Source organism: Schistocerca cancellata, chromosome 9, assembly GCF_023864275.1.
Source record: "Schistocerca cancellata isolate TAMUIC-IGC-003103 chromosome 9, iqSchCanc2.1, whole genome shotgun sequence".
NCBI lineage: Eukaryota > Metazoa > Arthropoda > Insecta > Orthoptera > Acrididae > Schistocerca > Schistocerca cancellata.
In genome coordinates, this window is record NC_064634.1 from 226,939,003 (window position 1) to 226,958,816 (window position 19,814).

The 19,814-nt window shown below is 37.8% G+C and overlaps 1 protein-coding gene across 1 annotated transcript in view; it reads left to right on the forward strand.

Annotated features, from left to right (window-relative positions):
- The window catches only part of LOC126101299 (cyclic nucleotide-gated cation channel alpha-3-like), an 881,849-nt gene that overhangs the window by 818,932 nt on the left and 43,103 nt on the right, over nt 1-19,814 (forward strand). The gene's annotated exons all lie outside the window — the stretch shown is intronic.

A 19,814-nucleotide genomic window follows, 5' to 3' on the forward strand; every position in this document is an offset into this window, starting at 1 on the left:
ACAGAGCGTTGCAACCACAACAACGAAGAGAGAGCTTTCACAGGCACATGGACTACTGTAGAAATAAATAAAGCAATCGAAAAAGGTTACAAAATACTTGAAACTTACGATGTGTGGAATTTTAAAAATAAAAGTAATGCCCTGTTCAGAGATTACATTAAAACTTTCATGAAAATAAAGCTAGAAACTAGCCCTTGGGAAGACGATTACAAATCAAAAGAGGAATATGTCCAAGCCATTAAAGAAAAACAAGGTATAGAGCTTGACATTGACAGAATCGAACCCAATCCCGGAAAATGTGCTGTCACCAAGATTTGTTTAAATTCTCTATGGGAAAAATTTGGCCAAAGACAAAATATGACTCAAAGCGAGTTCATCACTGATCCGCAACGCTGGTGTGAATTACTTCTAGATGATAAGATAGAGATATCTAATGTGATCTTCATCAATGAAGATATGATTGAGGTTACCTACAACTACACTGACGAATATGTAGAGGATAGTAATGCCACCAATATATTTATAGCAGCCTTCACCACCTCCAATGCTAGGATACGATTGTATGAGATGCTAGACAGATTAGGAGATAAGGTTGTATACTATGATACTGATAGTGTTGTATACATTGATGATGGTACGAATACTGTAGAAACAGGGTGTATGTTAGGAGAATGGACAGATGAGTTGGGAAAGGATGATTATATCACAGACTGGATAAGCACTGGTCCAAAAAGTTATGCTTATGAAACCCTAAAAGGCAAACGTGCGACGAAAGTAAAAGGTTTTACCCTCAACTACGAAAAGAGTTTGAAAATTAACATGAAGACAATGGGTGAACTGATATATGGCACCAGTGATAAAATAACGACAAATAACAATATGATAACTAGAGATAAGAAATATAAAAGATTGGTAAATAAGCTTATGGTTAAAGAGTTCAAAGTAACCTACGACAAACGAATGGTCTTGTAGGAGACAGATGGAATAATTGACACACTACTTTGGGGATACTGAAAAGTAATTACACACAGTTAATAAATGAAAACAATCATCCTAACATTAATATTTAGTGGATTTGTCGCTGCTGATGAAGGAGAAGAAGATTCAAATTCTCCAGAACTATGTAAACTGAATAAGAAAATAAAGAACTTTTTAATCGTTGATCAGGTTCTGTATATTTACTATGAGAAATGGGTTTGGGTAATGGATTTGGATAACTTAAATATACACACAACACCACAACTCATAAATGATTGGTTAACATTTCTTCCAAAAGGCTTTAAAAATATTACTGCAGCGTACCAAAGACCATCTGGAGATGTTTTATTCATTGATAACAAGATATATGTAATGGAAATACCATCCTTTAAGTTAAAATATGGTTATCCACAATCATTAACAAACCTTTCATTAAGGAAAAATGTAGTGTTACATTCAGCAATAAATTCATATTCTGGCAAAAGTTTCATATTTTTCGATGATGTTTACTATATAGAAGTTGACGAATGTAAGGGAATAAGCAAAAGGTATGGAAGAATTACAAGAGAATTTCCGGGATTACCTCCAAGTATCGATTCATCTTTTAGATATGCAAATGGTTTATTATATTTCTTCAAAGGGGAAACGTTCTATGAGTACAATGAATTTACTAATTCTGTAGTTAGAGCTGGGAAAATGGATCTTTCTTTGTTTGAAATAAATTGCCCTAAACAGTCATCTTCTATTGTAGAAATAATAAGTACTCTAAAAAATACAGTTACCCTGTTAGAACAAATAAATTTTTAGTTAAAAAAACATATTTAATAAATGAATAGTCAACAACATCAACTTCTACTAAAACTCAATAGTTTTAACACACAAACATCGTTTACTCATTTGCGAGATCTCGAAATAGATTATGAGTATCTTATTACAGACATAGAGTTCAAGACAATGAAATTCGGTAGTGGATACATTTTAGAACTCGAGAATGAACTTAAAGTTAGTTTGCCTGAAAGATACAACAAAATCCTAAGTTGGGAAGACTCTAGGTCTATTATAGGATTAAAAATGGTTTACAAAGGTATGACACACGGAGACATTAACATAAAACCCAGACACATCATAGAATTTTTATAAAATACATTTTTAATTTTTAATGCCTGAGAGGCATTAAAAATAGGCATTAAAAGCTTTCATTTACTATACCATGCTTTGCATCATAGATCAAATTCTTTTTGGTGTACATCACAATATAAGCTGTAGTGTTTTCAGGTATGTTAGCATTAAAAGTTGCGCACAACTTCATACTTGTTTTGTTTGCCGCTACAACATTTCGCCTCTTGGTCATATTAATAACATAAATGGGATACGAATTAATGAAGCTGTGAGGACTAATTTTCGAATCACCTCTTAATTCGGTTATCCGCTTAAAGTCTAAGAATGCATTGTAGTAAATTGAAGGAGGAGCAATGTTCCATGCTTCCTCAGGAAATATTTCGTTTCTACCATTCTTTAGATAAATATTTTGAAGGTTGACATGATCGTACCGCGACGAATCTCTTTCTTGGTTACCTTTTCGGTTAGTGTGGAACACAACAAAAATAAAGTAAGGCATATCAAACTCTAAGGATGTGTAGTAATTGGTAATGTCAATTTCAAAGTTCCTCCTACCACTGAGTCCCGCTATCTCTTGAGTCTGTAGTTCAAAGAATGAAATGGGCATTTTAGGTTCTTTAAATATTTTGTCTCTTAGTTCAAGCTCATACGTTGGCTCGTATTTAACTACAGGCATTCTTATTTCCATACTTGTGATGGTTACTTTCCCTTCTTCTGGGCAACTCCCCGCAATGTCAGTGCCATCATTATTCTTTGAAAACCATCTCTCCAAAGCATCTCCACCACTCGCACTCCAAGTGAAACAAATCGTTATATCTCCTTCCCACATAATCTCTTTGTAGTCTTTAAAGTACCCACCCAACATTTTCAGTGGGTACAATACTTCATTTGATTTTGACTTTAGCTTACCATTGTTTACAAAGTTCCCTTCATACATTACATCCTCAGCAATTGAAGAGGTGAGGTGATACAACACCGTTGAAGAAATACTGGGATGTTCAATTCTGGAGATGATAACTCCTTTCTTTTTAATGGTAATTGCGGAAAACAACTGCGATACAAAATTGTCGATCAGTTTTACATTAGATTTTCCATCATAGCTAGTGTAATCAGAACCATTAACGTGAGTTACATTAAAATTCATATACAGAAAAGCATTCTTACTGTCAATCCAACCATCACCAACTTTGATGTCTATTTCAACATCTTTGTTTGGTATGTTTACATTAAATTTCGTCTTCTCATTTATGGGAAAAGACTGGTACTGGTGACTTTCTATCTTGTTCATTTATTAACTGAGTTTTTCAGTTTAAATTTTTACTGCATTTCTAAAATTACCGTGACATCGGCTCCACCAAAATCAATCAAATTATCGTCTTCATCACTTACAGTTACTACCAAGTCCTGAAGTTTATCGTGAAGGGGAACAAATGAGTGGTTCTGTGGTTCATAAATAATAGGACCACCAAACTCGACACCGATTTTAAAAGAAGCTATAATATTAGTTTCTCTGTGGTAGTGTTCACCACCCTTAACTAACATACCATCTGCCAAGTTGAAATGAACATTAATCGTTTCGAAAGGTATAATTTTAGGAACACCAGTACCAATAGTCTTTGTGTTAGGTTCAACGATTTGATTATCAAACCCCAACACACTTCCTATGCTATCCTTTCTGTCCATAAATAGCTTCACTTCACTTTCTATAACAACTCTGTTTGAAACCTTGTCTGCCTTAATACTTATTTCAGGGTTTTTGGTACGAATGTATTTTTCTAAATTTTGTATACTGTACTGCCCAGGTGGAATATTTAACATGTTAACCACACCATCTTTCTCATAGTACAACTTATTATTCTTTGTGGTTACATTTGGAGTCAAGAACGTCGTGTAAAATCCTTTTAAGGCCACACCTTTAAAGTGGTCTCTAATCGGAACTGTCAACCTCTTTTCTAGTACAGAGGACCTACCACTCAACTTAAGTAATCTGGTCATTTATTAAATAGAGAATAAAGAAAGGAGAAATGAAGACAGACTGGGAACCTAAAGTTAGAATACCAGAAAGGAAAAGAAAATTGAAGCATGGTAAGCTTTTACCTAATTCGATACGTTGTGGAGTTATCGGTCCAAGCGGATGTGGTAAAACAACACTGATGATCGACAATTACCTTCTAGGACCAGGGTGGTTGAACTGGGACAAAGTAAATCATGTATACATATATTCAAAAAGTCTAGATCAATCAAAGTATCAAGAACTAATGAAAATGTGTGACAAGCTAGAAGAAAAAACAGATTTAAAAATAGCATCATTCATTGAAGCTGCGCAAGATATAATACCTTTAGATGAATGTACAGAAAATTCGGTTGTGATATTTGATGACTTTATTTTGGAGAAAAAGATATAGTTAGGGAATATTTCACCAGAGGTAGACACAAAGGAGTAGACTGTTTTTACTTAGCACAAACATACACCAAGATACCGAAACAACTGGTTCGCGATAACCTGAACTTCCTGAATGTTTTTAGACAAGACAATAGGAATCTAAATCATATTTATAACGAATTTGTTGGCGGTGATATGAGATACGATGATTTCAAAGCCATGTGTAGTAATTGCTGGAATGAAGATGATTTTGGTTTTATAACGCTAGACTTAACGCGTAAATCTAATGATGGCAAGAACAGAAGTAAGATCAAACAATTCTTAAACTGCGTAACACCCAACGATTAACGCCCAACGCTTAACGTCTAACGCTTAACGCTCAACGCTTAACGCTCAACGCTTAACGCCCAACGATTAACGCCCAACGCTTAACGTCTAACGCTTAACGCTCAACGCTTAACGCTCAACGCTTAACGCCCAACGATTAACGCCCAACGCTTAACGCTTAACGCTCAACGCTTAACGCTCAACGCTTAACGCCCAACGCTTAACGCTCAACGCCCAACGTCCAACGCCCAACGCACAACGTCCAACGCTTAATGTCCAACGCCTACCGTCTAACGCTTAACGCCCAACACTCAACGTCTAATGCTTAACGCTTACGTTTACTATAAAAAATCACATATAATAAAGATGTTTGCAAAATATAATCCTGATGCTATTAAGAGTGCACGGAAGAACAGAAGAAAGTTTGAAGAACTCAGGGAAGGTTTTAAATCATGGAAAAAGCAACCAATAACAGAGTATGAAAAGCGTAAAAAAGAAGACCAGCCTGTTATCGATGCAATTAAAGAAGTTAAGGGAGAATTGGAGGGTTTGGGTGATAATGTAATAAAAGCAATAGAACTAAACAGAGAAGTAGAAAAGCAGCTGGTTCCATATAAAAAAACAGATTTCGAAGACATGTTTCCTATTCCCTCAACACCTGATGAAACATCATTTGAAAAGAGTATATTTAAAGACAGGCATTATGATACTGACAGTGATGTTTCACCAAATACAAAACAAAGATTAGAATCAACCTTAGCAGAAATTGAAGAGAAGGAAAGGGAAAAGATGATTAGGAAGGGTGAATTAACTAGTACACCAAAGGCTGCTATAACCAATTATGCAACAACATATTTAGGCCCTGTAGTATCCAAGTACTTAGGAGGCCTACATGATAAGGTATTTGGTTTAAGATTCGATAATGGTAAGCATTTTATTGGTGATTCGGAAGTTAATTTTCAGAATGACGACATTATCATTAAAGATAAACGAATTAAAGCTACTAAAGGGTTAATGAATCTTCTAACACAGAAAGATGTAGATGAGAGTGTACCACTTGATGACCATGATAATTATGTGGATATATTAAAATTAACAAATGCTATATATCAGAACAACGACCCCACAAAAGGACCTAAATCAAGTGCAAGCGAAAAATATAACAGGTTAATCAAGCCCATATACAAAGCAATAAAGAGGTCTAAGGTAAGTCCCACAAAGACTGGAAATGGTTTCGTGAAGAAATATAGTGACAGGCCGATTGAATACATCTGGATGGACGATGTCCGGGACTTAATTGATAGACTTATGGTTATTCATGGGGAAGAAAATGCTGGAAACACCAACTACCACAATGAAAAAGTTGCAATTACTAAAATGCTCAGTAATAAGTTTAATGACTTTATTATCGATAATCCAAAGGGGATCCCTTACCTAATTAGATTTCTAAACCACCTCCCTCACACCTTCTGGAAGTCAGAAAAACATGGGAAAGGTTTAGTGAACACGCTAATTAATAATCTCCCGGTTGAATTGCACCTTCCTGGATACAACTACTGCGGTCCTGGCACCAAATTAGAAGAAAGATTAGCTAGAGGAGATGTAGGAATCAATCCTTTAGACGAAGCATGTAAACAACATGACATTGCTTATCGAGATCATAAGGATTTGGAGAATAGACACGTAGCTGACAAAGAACTACAAAAAGCTGCAAAGGAAAAAATGTTCAGTAAAGATGCTTCATTTGGAGAGAGATTAGCTTCCACAGCTGTTGCTGGAATAATGTTCGGGAAACGGAAGCTGGGAATGGGGTTGGAAGTCGATGAAAACGGTTTTGGTTTGTGAAAAGGTGTAATTTTAATGCAGATTTTATGCTTTTAAAGCATAAAATTAAAATTGAAATAAATTAATAAATAAATGAGAGGATTTAGTATTGATTACAATGTTTCCCCCAGAGGGAGTCCAAAAGCAAAGTCTATTAAAATAAAATTGTCCAATGATGATTTGAAAAGTCTTGGGTTTATTGATGGTTTCCTCACAGAGGCTCAAATGAAACAGAAAGCAAATAAACTTAAGAAAGGTGGTAGTTTACTTATAACACTATCTATACCTGTCGTGAAAAAGATTCTTGATTACCTTAACATAAAAAAGGGTTCTGGTATGAGTATGCACGAAGGAGGATTCCTACCACTGATACTGGCTGCCTTAGGCGCAATTGGTTCATTGGCTGGTGGAGCTGCTGCAATCACAAGCGCCGTTCATAAAAAACAGAAAGAAGATGCAGAACTGGCTGAACAGAAGAGACACAATCTAGCAATGGAAAAGAAGGGATCTGGAATGAAAAAAAAAAGTTCAAAAAAATAATCGCAGCCTACCCTCATGCTTTAAGCAACTTTGACATAGAAAAACTAGCAAAAGAATTGAAAATTGAATCTTTCAGAGGTGTTTACATGATTGATGAGTTACCTAATAAACCATTAAAGTACGAATCAGGAATTGTTAATTTAGATTCGTCTAAACATACCGGTTCACACTGGATCTGTTACTTCAAAAACAACACCATAAAATTTGTTTTTGACTCATTTGGAGGAATTGTACCTGATGAATTGGTCCATTACCTAGGTTCAAAGAATTTGTTTTCCAATACAGAAAGAATACAGTATTATGACGAGTATATTTGTGGTCACCTGTGTATGCTCGTACTTAAGCTCTTTCCAGATGGGTGGAATATTTACGAAATTTTGAATGTAATAAATGGACGTTTTTGGGAATAAACTATCTGTAGCTACTGATATAGCGTTTCGAATGACAGAAGTAGAGTTAGATAAGATAAAAAATGTCGAAAAGAGTTTTACCAAGTTTCAGAAATATTTCACAGATGTGATGAAGAAATCAAAGCGTTATATAAATTTTCTAGGTAGAAGATTAGTCAATGTCGATGATCCTGTTGATGATATGGATGTAGTTACCAAGAGGTTTCTGCAAACAAAATTTGTAGAGAGTAGTGCACAATACACCAGTCTCTTAACACAATTCAGTAATTATTACAGCAAGAAGGAGATTGAGAAAGTTCTTTCAGATTATTTTACTAAATCAGATTTGAAGCCGTATATTGAGAGTTCAACAAACAGTTGAATTCACATTTGTGACAGGTGATGAACAAAAAATACACAACTTTGAATACACCTTTCAGTTAAGAAGAGTTGTTGCAATTGGTGAAAACGTTAATGGACGTCTGTCAACTAAGGACTTTGATATGGCAGTAAGTGTATATGACAAAATACATCTAATTAACGGTGGAAACCATTCAATAACAATAAATGAAGGAAATTTTCTCTCTGTAAGACTAAAAGATAGTGTTAAAACCGTACCTGTTAATGTGAAATTTCTAATTTATGGTGAACTGATACCAGTTGTCGAGGATATTGAGAAATAAGAATGACTTTTTAAAGGTCTTTAGGATCTTTAAAAAGTGTCTACTGATAAGTACCCAAAAAATTCATTTTTGATTATTTAAAATATGATTTTTAAATAATAAATGAACGACTATCATATTTGGTGTTTAAAGTGTAAAAGGTTTACTAATACAATTCATCCTCACACTGTTTTGACGAAAAACGGACTAACAAGAATGGAAGGTATCTGTTCGGAATGCCAAAGCAGGAAAAGTAAATTTGTAAAAAAAAAGACGTAGAAAATGTAGGTTGTGGTGTCTACCGACCATCTGTTCGTGAAGGTATTGTAAACGAACTTCACAAACCACTGAGAAAGAACTTCCCAAGGAGAACTGTCATAGCTTATGGTATAGATGATTTATGGCAAGCTGACTTAGTTGAGATGGATTCTGATCACCTGAAAGGCATATCTAAACTCAGTAAGGGTATGAAGTACTTACTGACTGTAATAGACGTCTTTTCGAAGTATGCTTGGGCTATTCCTGTTAAAGACAAATCAGGTGTGCATGTAGACAGTGCTTTTAAAAGTATTCTACAAGAAAGGAAGCCGAAGAATGTACAAACGGATAATGGTAAAGAGTTCTACAATAAACACTTTAAGGAACTGATGAAGCTTGAAGGCATAAACCACTATTCCACATTTACAGAACTTAAAGCATCAGTAGTTGAAAGGTTCAATAGAACGCTAAAAGAAAAAATGTGGAAACAATTCTCGATTCAAGGTAATCAAAAGTGGATTGAGTTACTTCCAAAGCTCATATATGACTACAACAACAGAAAACATAGAACAATAGGGATGAAACCAATAGAAGTGACTAAAAAGAATGCAAAGATATTGCTACCAACACTTGAACTCAAAGCAGGCCCACCCAAGTTCAAGACAGGTGATAAAGTGAGGATCAGTAAATTGAAAGGTTTGTTTGAGAAAGGCTATACTGCTAACTGGTCGACAGAAATATTTGAAGTGAGTCAGATCAGTAACACAATTCCAACCACGTACAAGCTGGAAGACACAAATAAAGAAGAAATTGAAGGTAACTTCTACGAACAAGAATTACAAAAAACTAAGTATCCAGATGTCTATCTTGTAGAAAAAGTAATAAGGAAAAAGGGTGACAAAGTCTATGTGAAGTGGCTAGGGTTTGATAACTCACATAATAGTTGGGTGAATAAAAGTAATGTAATATTTTAATGGTTTCTAACCATTAAAATCTGATAAATGTTTTGATTTTGTTACGTAAGGTTAACCATCAACGTTTCAAATTCTTTTTCTAGTTGTGATATACTTTCACCTATTTTGCAGAGGTCAGTCTGGTATTCTACTAATTCCATAACAGTTAGTTGCAAATACTGCATTTTCTTTAGATAATTAAAAACGATCTGTTTTAGGTGTGGTGGCACCCTGCTTATATCAAAAGGAAGTACTGCTTGTTTGTCAGCACCTTTCATTACCCACGTCATGCTACAAGGAGGTATTAGTTGATTGTTCATAACTTTTTATTTACTTTATTATTTAAATAGAAAAAAATGTCGAAAACAGCAAAACCTTGGCGCCAAGGAACCCTGTGGGGACTTCTCTTTCTGTCTCTTCTTCGTCGTTGCTATTGTTTTCTTCACCCCACAGGGTTTTTCCTCTTTGTTACCACGTCTTGTCCCATGCATCTTGGTTTATGAGGGAGAGCGGTTCTTTGCGGACGTCTCATGACGTCACTCAAAATTCCACGACGAAAACTTTACTCAGTTTCTTTATTACAGAAGCTGTGAGCAACCACGCCGGCGAGAGAAAACTAGCCGTGTTCGGGTTATAAGTCATGCTGAAGCTGTTAAGAGTGCCATCTACTAGCGATTCAACGAGTTAATATTACGTATCAGCAAGTTGCGGTGATACATGTCACACTGGCCTTCACCTCGCGGCTTGGATGGGTCGCCAGATGTGGGTCGGTTGTTCCGCGGTGCTCCTCTGGTTATCTGCTGCGGATTGCGTAACGACTTCACGGCCGAGGTCACCGTATTTCTAATTTGCGCCAGCGACAGACTCAAAGAATTCAAACTTAATATATTCATTGTCAGTATTAAAATATAAATCAACTATGTGTTCTCTGACACCACAAGTTAATTCCCATCCATCATAATCATCACGACGAGTAACTACATTCTTAAAATGTGAGAATTTATTTATATCAAGACTTTCAATATAAAATGTATACGTCAAGAATATGGTTTCATCATATTTACCGTATAGCACTTTTCCTTGTTCATTTAATTTATAGTTTATATCGAAATTATCTAGTTCTCTCAAGATAGCATACAGAGCCATTTTCTTTATTTATTTATTACATTCTTATAAACTTACCCTATAGTTTATAGTTATGGTTGGGGGTAACCTTTAAATGAATAAGGTGTTGGATAAAAATTTATGGTTGGTGGTATTATAGAAACGTTTCCTTGGGGGTATTAATCAGATAAGTTAAGGTAGACTAGGAGCACAGAGAAAATAATTGTTTAAGGTTACAATTAATGATAAAATGAAGGTATACTTTGTGATAGATGTCAAGCATGAAATGGAGTAGAAGATGAGAGTGGAGGAAAAATCGGCAAATGACTAATAAAATAATGGTCAAAAGTACCAGACAAAAAAGGTAAAAAAGAAATAGCAGGTAAGGTTAAATCGATCCATTAATAATAATTAATAATTAATAGTTCTGGAAAATATTTATGGTGGAGAGGGAGTTTAAAATAAATTAATTTATTTTAGAAAATATTTATGGTGTGGTGGGAGCTTAACGTAAGTAATAAAATAATGGATAACAGGAAGCACACAGGGTAGGGTGTAATTTAGTAAAAGGTTTATGGTGAGGTCAGAGCTTAAAGTAACTAATAAAATAATGGATAAAAGAGACCATAGATAGAGGTCTATTTAATGGTGGAGTGGAACCTTAAAATATAAATAAAATAATGGATAAATTAGGGTTGAATTCAACCCTAGAAGAGGAGTAGATAGGTGTTTAATTTATGGATAATTGGAACCATAAATTAAAAAATAATAATTAAGATTGGTTAAGGTGTCATCCGCCATAAATGAGGCAGTAAAAGAAAATAGTGGAATTATTGCTTAGGGTTGGATTTGGCCATAATTTTTAATTTATGTTACGGTTGATTTAACCTTAAGAAGGACAAGTGGTCCGAAGTGGGCCGGGTATTTTATGGTTAGATTGGTCCATAATTTTGTAATTATTTTATGGTTGATTTTAACCTTAAGAAGGACAAGTGGTCCGAAGTGACCCACATAGAGTTTAAGCAAATCTTAGAAACAGCGCGCTTACCAGGGTTTGGAGATACTTCATCAGGTTTTATGTCAATATCTAGACAGTTCTTCATTTGTATAATTAAATAAATCATTATTCATAGCCTTGGACGTTGCATTGGTCACAGCTTCAGCAAGATCCACCTTCTTCATCTTGTAGAAACCTGTAATTTTGAGCTCCTTAGCCAGAGCCCTTAATTCTTTAACAGTTTAACCATTTTGTTTGTTGTATTCCATTTATTAACTGTCTTATATTTTATTTATATTTTTCATTTTTATAAACCTACCCTCTAGTGTATAGTTATGGTAGGTGCGAGCATTAAATATTAAAGACTTTGGATAAGAAGTTGTGGTACTTAAGTACCTTTAAACGAAAAATGCATTGGATGAAAAGTTGTGGTTCTTTAGTACCTTTATACGTGACTTCAAAAGTATTTTGAAATTTAATGGTCTTTTGACCCATTAAATAAAATTTTTTGAAATTTTATTTTTATTTTCGGGAAAAATTAATGGTTCTCTGTTACCTTTTTAAGGGGTAGTATAATTAATGGTTCTTTATTACCTTAAAAAAGGAATTTCTCATACATTGAAATATTTTTTTGAAAAAATTAGTGGTTGTTTAGAACCTCTAAATTGCTGGTCAAGTTATGGTTCTCTAGTACCATTTATCAGTTGTATTTCTTTTGAAAATAATGGTTCCTTAGTACCTTAAGTTTGGACCTGTACTTTTTGATGCCATTTATGGCTGATTGGTACCTTAATGGTTGTATGAGGGTGGTTAAAGGTCACTGGAGACCATTATTTAAGCATTGTTTTTTATGGAATATTTTTAATGGTTGGTGTGGCCATTATATAACTCCTTGTTGGCTGTTTGGATGTTTATGGTTACTTGAACCACTATTTTAGAGTATATTTTTTATGGTTGATGAGGACCATAATTATTGTCTGTCCCATACCTACCCATATACTACTCATAGGCCATAATTTGAGGAAGAAATTTCTCAGAATGCACGGTTGGAGCATACCACAATACGGTAGTGAAACATGGACTGAGGGAAAACCCGAGCATCGAAGCATTTGACTCGTGGTGCTACAAAAGAATATTGAAAATTAGATGGACGGATAAGGTAGGAAAAGAGGAGACTCTCCGTAGAATCGAGAAGGAAAGGAATTTACGGAAAACCCTGAGTAAAGGGACAGAATGGTAGGACATTTGTTAAGACATCACGGAATAACGTCCATGATTAAAACTGTAGAGGATAACAGAGACTGGAATACACAGAGAAAATACACTGAAGCGCCAAAGAAACTGGTATAGGCACACGTATTCAAATACAGAGATATGTAAACAGCCGGAATACAAAGCTGCGGCAACGCCTATTTAAGACTATAAGGTTGTTAGTTCGGTTACTGCTGCTACAATGGCAGGTTATCAAGATTTAAGTGAGTTTGAACGTTGTGTTATAGTCAACGCTCGGACGATGGTACACAGCATCTCCGAGATGGCAATGAAGTGGGGATTTTCACGTAAGACCATTTCACGAGTGTACCGTGAATATCAGGAATCCGGTAAAACATCCAATCTCCGACATCGCTGCGGCCGGTAAAAGATACTGCAAGAACGGGACCAACGACGATTGAGGAGAAACGTTCAACGTGACAGAGGAGCAACCCTTCTGCAAATTGCTGCAGATTTCAATACTGGGCCATCAATAAGTGTCAGAGTGCGAACCATTCAACGAAACATCATCGATATGGGCTTTCAGAGCCAAAGGCCAACTCGTGTACTCTTGATGGCTGCACGACACAAAGCTTTACGCCTCGCTTCTGCCCGTTCACACTAACATTGGACTGTTGACGACTGGAAACATGTTGCCTGATCGGACGAGCCTCGTTTCAAATTGTATCGAGCAGAAGGACCTCATGAATCTATGGACCCGGCATGTCAGCAGTGGACTGTTCAAGCGGGTGGAGGCTCCATAGTGGTGTGAGGCGTGTGAAGTTAGAGTGTTATGGAATCCCTGATATGTCTAGATACAACGTACATTAGTATCCTGTCTAATCAGCTGCATCCATTCATGTCCTTTGTGCATTTCAATGAACTTCGGCAATTCCAACAGGACAATGCGCCACCCCACGCGTCCAGAGTTGCTACAGAGTGGCTCCAGAAACACCTTTCTGAGTTTAAACACTTCCGCTGGGCACCAAACGCCATAGACATGAATATTATTGAGCATATCTGGGACGGCTTGCAGCCTGCTGTTCAGAAGAGATGTGCACCTGTGGGGCGGCGGGTGGAATTATTTTTGCTATAAAATGATCCTACTATTTATTTATTTAACGCTGTTGTTTGCCGTTCTCAACACTGGCTCTCTAACTTCAATATTGGCAACCAGAAAGTGATTAGCAAAACGTGAAGCCTGTAATTAGAATTCCTAGTGCCCACTTCATCTGAGAAATACATTTATAGCTACAGCTTATAGCTCTGAGAAATTAGGAGATTGTCTGGGATTCATAATCAAAAACGATTCTCTCTAAAATGTTCACTATATTCTGAAAGTCACAGACCAAAAAAGAATCCACACAATTCAACTACCAGAACAGTTCAGAGTCTAATGAGCTGATACAACTATAACTGTTCAAATTAAATGTTTAAGTGAATGCTCAACATAATTTGATGATAATGTTCAGCAAACGCCACGCTAAATAATGGTAGAATGTCTGTCCCGTGGCGGCACGTGAAAATACGACATACGCAAACTGAAGATCGTTAAAGTCATCCCAGAATAGACACTTCACTCGAAAACGATTTCATGGTTACGCGTATCCCGAGTAACTTATTACGGCATCCGAGGCTGTTTATAGCAATGATACCGACGCGACGCGACTCCCGGCACAGGTGGTGCACTAATCAGCGTCTGGAGAGAACTCGGGCCTTTTTCTCTCGCGCAGCATTCTTATATATAAAGCCGCGGTGCGGACAGCTAAAGGAACGCCTGCTCAAATCCGCTCTCCCGACTAGCCGCAGGGCTAGTAATGCACCACTTTAAGTTATTGAATACATCATTGCTTCCTTTGCTGATGGCCGATGAAGCTCTCAATTTAAATGTGCAATCAGCACACAGTTAAGTAATCATAATAAAAGTCTGACGTGGCTAAGTTAAATATTCTGGGCGAGAGAATTAATTTAATTACACTACACACAGTAGACGAGCTCTGAACTTGCCCTTTGGAGATACGCTATCGTTATAGTTTTATAGTTATTCAGTTGAAATTTCTCACATCTTTATGATTATAGCGGATCTCCCTTCTACTTAAATTTAAACATCCTAGCTTTATTTATTCGCCTACTTAATCAGTCTTGCTTCATTAATTTCTAAGACAAAAACCAGAAAATCATGAATTTCAACTAAAATTTTAATTTGTGAGATCCAGAATACTGTTTCTACTAAATTATTATGAAAAAGGAATCTAAATTTAATTTTTTAAGTTCCTAGCTCTTTTCTGTTGCGCCAATGATTTTTACAGAAAAACGTACAAATTTCGAAAATGGTTAAAGTTATTGAACTGATATTCAACACATATTGATTTAGTACTACTCCTGACATACCAGAAACGTTTCAGGTTATTTACTTGATTTTTAAAGTATTGCGCGACATTTATGACGTCAGAGCTAGTTACAGTGGACTAGGCTGGCACACAGTGGAAAGACTGATGTGAATTTTATAAGGCGTGAGTATGCTGCTTCCCTACACACCCCATCGTACTCTTATGGCCGTATGGACAGCTCTGCAGGATTCATGATGTTAGTTCCCTCCAGCACTACTTCAGACGTTAGTCGAGTCCATGCCACGTCGTGTTGTGGCACTTCTGCGTACTATTTTAACGACTTTAAATTATGAGTACGACAGCAGAAATACCTTTAAGAATGCCATTTATTACTGTAAAACACTTATGGGTGTCTATGGTCCAGAAATTAAATAAAATATGAGTTGAGTAACAGGGAAACAACTTCACGTAATTAGATATCAACATCATCATAGCTCGTGAGATATTCACTTCTAAATGCATACTACGTCTTCACTGCAGAAGCCACGGAAATCTCACAAGTGCACCAGTTGGCATTACGAACTATTTCTATCTCCTGCTATCACACGCAAACTACTCAACGCTCTCCAGGTACACTACTGGTCATTTAAATTGCTACACCACGAAGATGACGTGCTACAGACGCGAAATTTAACCGAGAGGAAGAAGATGCTATGATATGCAAATGATTAGCTTTTCAGAGCATTAACACAAGGTTGGCGCCGGTGGCGACACCTACAACTTGCTGACATAACGAAAGTTTCCAACCGATTTCTCATACACAAAACAGCAGTTGACCGGCGTTGCCTAGCGAAACGTTGTTGTGATGCCTCGTGTAAGGAGGAGAAATGCGTATCATCACGTTTCCGACTTTGGTAAAGGTCGGATAGTAGCCTATCGCGATTGCGGTTTATCGTATCGCGAAATTGCTGCTCACGTTGGTCGAGATCCAATGACTGTTAGCAGAATATGGAATCGGTGGGTTGAGGGGGGTAATACGGAACGCCTTGCTTGATCCCAACGGCCTCGTATTACTGGCAGTCGAGATGACAGGCATCTTATCCGCATGGCTGTAACGGACATTGGAAGCGCGTATTCGTCATTGCAATACTGGCGTATCACCCGGCGTGATGGTATGGGGTGCCATTGGTTACACGTCTCGGTCACCTCTTGTTCGCATTGACAGCACTTTGAACAGTGGACGTACACGCCAGCCAAGCTCTGTTTGACTCAATGCCCAGGCGTATCAAGGCCGTTATTACTGCCAGAGGTGGTTGTTCTGGGTACTGATTTCTCAGGCTCTATGCACCCAAATTGCGTGAAAATGTAATCACATGTCAGTTCTAGTATAATATAGTTGTCCAATGAATACCCGTATATCATCTGCATATCTTCTTGGTGTAGTAATTTTAATGGCCAGTAGTGTATTTCCTGCGATCGTCCGTCGCGCCTTCCCATCCAGCACTCCCCCACGTGCTGTGCGACCAGATGCTCCTGCCCCCACTTCCATTAAGTCTCTCCATCGACTTCGGTAGTCGTCTACCGTAGTAACGAGCGCTGTGACTGGCTAGAACGCTCCCGCCATGTCTCCAAGCCAACACACACTTAGAAACATATTGAAACACATACGAAATCCTAAATTTACATTTACATGAAATTAAATAAATATTCCTACGGCTGGATCATAAATACGCTCTAACACACATTATTTAATACATAAACGTATTAAATAAACATATATCAAAGGAATAGAAACAGAAGTAGGCCAGTAGCGTAATGTCTCTGTGCTTTCTAAAACACAGTAAATATTTGACCAATTTCTTCTTGAATAGTATATATCGGATATAAACAAAGATATAAATGAATAAATATATTTATAATCATGCTGCTACCGTTTTTTCGTGTAACTGTGGAGTACTTATGGCCTGACGCTATCAATAGTAATCGGCCACTTTGACCTCCAATAACTCATGTACTATGCCTGTAATTCATACCAATTTAGGTTTACGCTAATGGCTTTCTAAAGACACGTCGATCGACAAAATCGGATGAACCGTTTAGATTTTGGAAACTCATTGCTGGGTGTTACTTCTACAGTTTACAGTTAGACACTAAACTTTAAACTAATAAAGATATTGAAAATCTGATTACAGCATCAGAATCGTCGTCCAGATAATGGTAATGTACATGTTTCTTTTTAAGTTATCATGATTCCTCTGGCTATTATTAATTTCTACATGAATTGTGAAATGTCTGCCATTATGGTTCCACAAAGTCCGCCATCTTTGGCACTCCCAGCAAACAAATATCATTCATCAACACAAAGCCCATTCCTCGACGTAGCGTCAACATGGAATTCCCAGCCACGCGGTCACCCTGGACCACGCGCTGGGGTTACTCCTCTTGCTCCAGCTAATGTTCGGCATCATGCGGTTGCTGATGAGCCCCGGCTTGCCGAATGACCCGTGAGGCCATGCGCACTCCGAACTTAACAATATTTTCAGGGCGCCAGAAACTGAACAGACGTGCAGGATGGCTTTCAGACGTATGCGCAAACCGTACCGTCAAATCGGTGAGCTTGAAAGAGGGTCATTATTGGCATGAGAGAACGTAATGCATCCATGTGGGAAGTTGCTGCTCGTGTGGGATGAAGTGTTTCGCCAGTGCAACGGATGTGTGCAGAAAGGTTCACGGAAGGCCGTAGAAGGGTGAGATGAGTCAGGTCGCACCACCCACACCACCCCCTGAGAAGGTCGACACTTCATGCGAATGGCATTATAAGATATATTAGCGTCCTTCTCGCCTGTGACCCAACAGTGGAACAGTGTAACACATCATACACTATCAGGGGTGACAATCCGTCACTATTTGTTATGGCGTCATCCACTTCTGCGCCTACTTTTGACGACTGTTTAGAAACTTGCAGGACGGCAGTGTTGTATGGAATGACGTCACTGGGAACAGAAATAGCAGCAGATAGTGTTTTCGGACGAATGCTGGTTCTCTTTGCTTGAAAATGATGGCCGCATTTTGGTTCGTCACAGACAGCGGCAGCAACTTCACAGACGTTGCATTCGCACAAGACATACAGCGCCATCTCAAGGCCTTACAGTGTGAGTGCTATTGGGTACAAGCACAAATCACAGCTGGTGCGTGACCTCCGTGAATGACATTCTACGACCCGTAGCCATATCCTTTCTGCACGACACCTCAGACACCATTTTATCAGCGAGACAAGGCACGAGCAAGTGTTGCTGCATGAGCGCGTGCCTTCTTGATGTCACAGGATGTCAGCCTTTTTTTCCTGGCGTCTAATCACCAGACCTGCCACCAATCGAAAATGGGTGAGGTAAGGTGGGACGACGGGTGGAGTGCTGTGACCCAATGCCAACCACCACAGACGTACTTTGCAACCAGGTGAATGCAGCATTGCATGGTTTTACCTCAGGACGCCATTCGCTCCTTGCTTGTATCGATGCCATCACGCAAGCAGCAAGTTATCAGGGCTCATGACAGACCCTGTGCCTACTAGGCAACAGGACACATGCTGAACTGAGGTGCCTGAAATGCTAATCGTTACTGCAGAACATACTAATGTACATGACCTGTGAATGTGGAAGTCTTATCTCTAGTCGTTCAAGGTGTTCTGTTATTTTCTGAACATGAGTGTAATTAGACGGGAATTAACGTCGTCTCCGTTCATTACCCATAGCCTGTAGATTCCACATATTTGCTCACTAGAGTCCACATCCGGTTTTCTCCGAGAACTGGCTGTCGTGGGAAGTCCCAGCAAGCTGTTATATCCACTACTCGAACGCGGCCGGAATTTCTTCCAATAACAGTCCTCTATATTGGCCCTGGCACGCCGGCAATGTCGATTCATATCCAAGGCACGACTCATATGTATATCTCACATTCGTCGCTAACTCAACCGTGTCCAGACTCTCGTGTATAATACAGGAACCGAAATGGAAGGTAGCAAAGCAGTACCAGAAATGCTGAACTCGTTTCCAAATGTTTCTTTGTAATGAATAACCCCTAAGTGCTGCAACAGTTTAATTCTCGTACCAGCGTAGATGATATAGACAGTAATGTAAGTAGCGCTGAGAAACAGCTGAAATCCATGACATTCAAAATGTCCGCTGTATCCATTCGAATTCATAATCTCTTTGTACGAAAGTACGAGTAAACATGCTGACTTTGTAGCTGACTCATCGTCACCCAGCCGAAACTGCTAAGGACAGAAACTTCAAATTTCTACTGTCCTAAGGGGTGCTATGGCGGATGAAAGCCTTTATGGAAATGTTTCATCATGAAAGCGTTTTTAAGGTAAACCTATGAACATTCGTTTACGGCTTCTCGTTAGAAATAAGAAAACACGTGGTTTAGTGTTTTTGGAAATTCAGCACCTAAGGATGAAAATTGTTATGAAAGGATTTCGTTGTATTAAAACATTTTAATGCTAAATCTATGACAGCTGGGATCTGACTTATCTGTTAGAAATGTAGAAACGTGTTAAGGGAATTATCACCACAAGAACTCGAAAGACAGGATTAACAAAAACCTCCGACTCCAGCTGCCATAATCGCGTTTTCTTCAGAAGTACATCGGAAAAGTTCATACTTCTATGGCCTTAATTAGCGTGACAAATTTAGGTCAA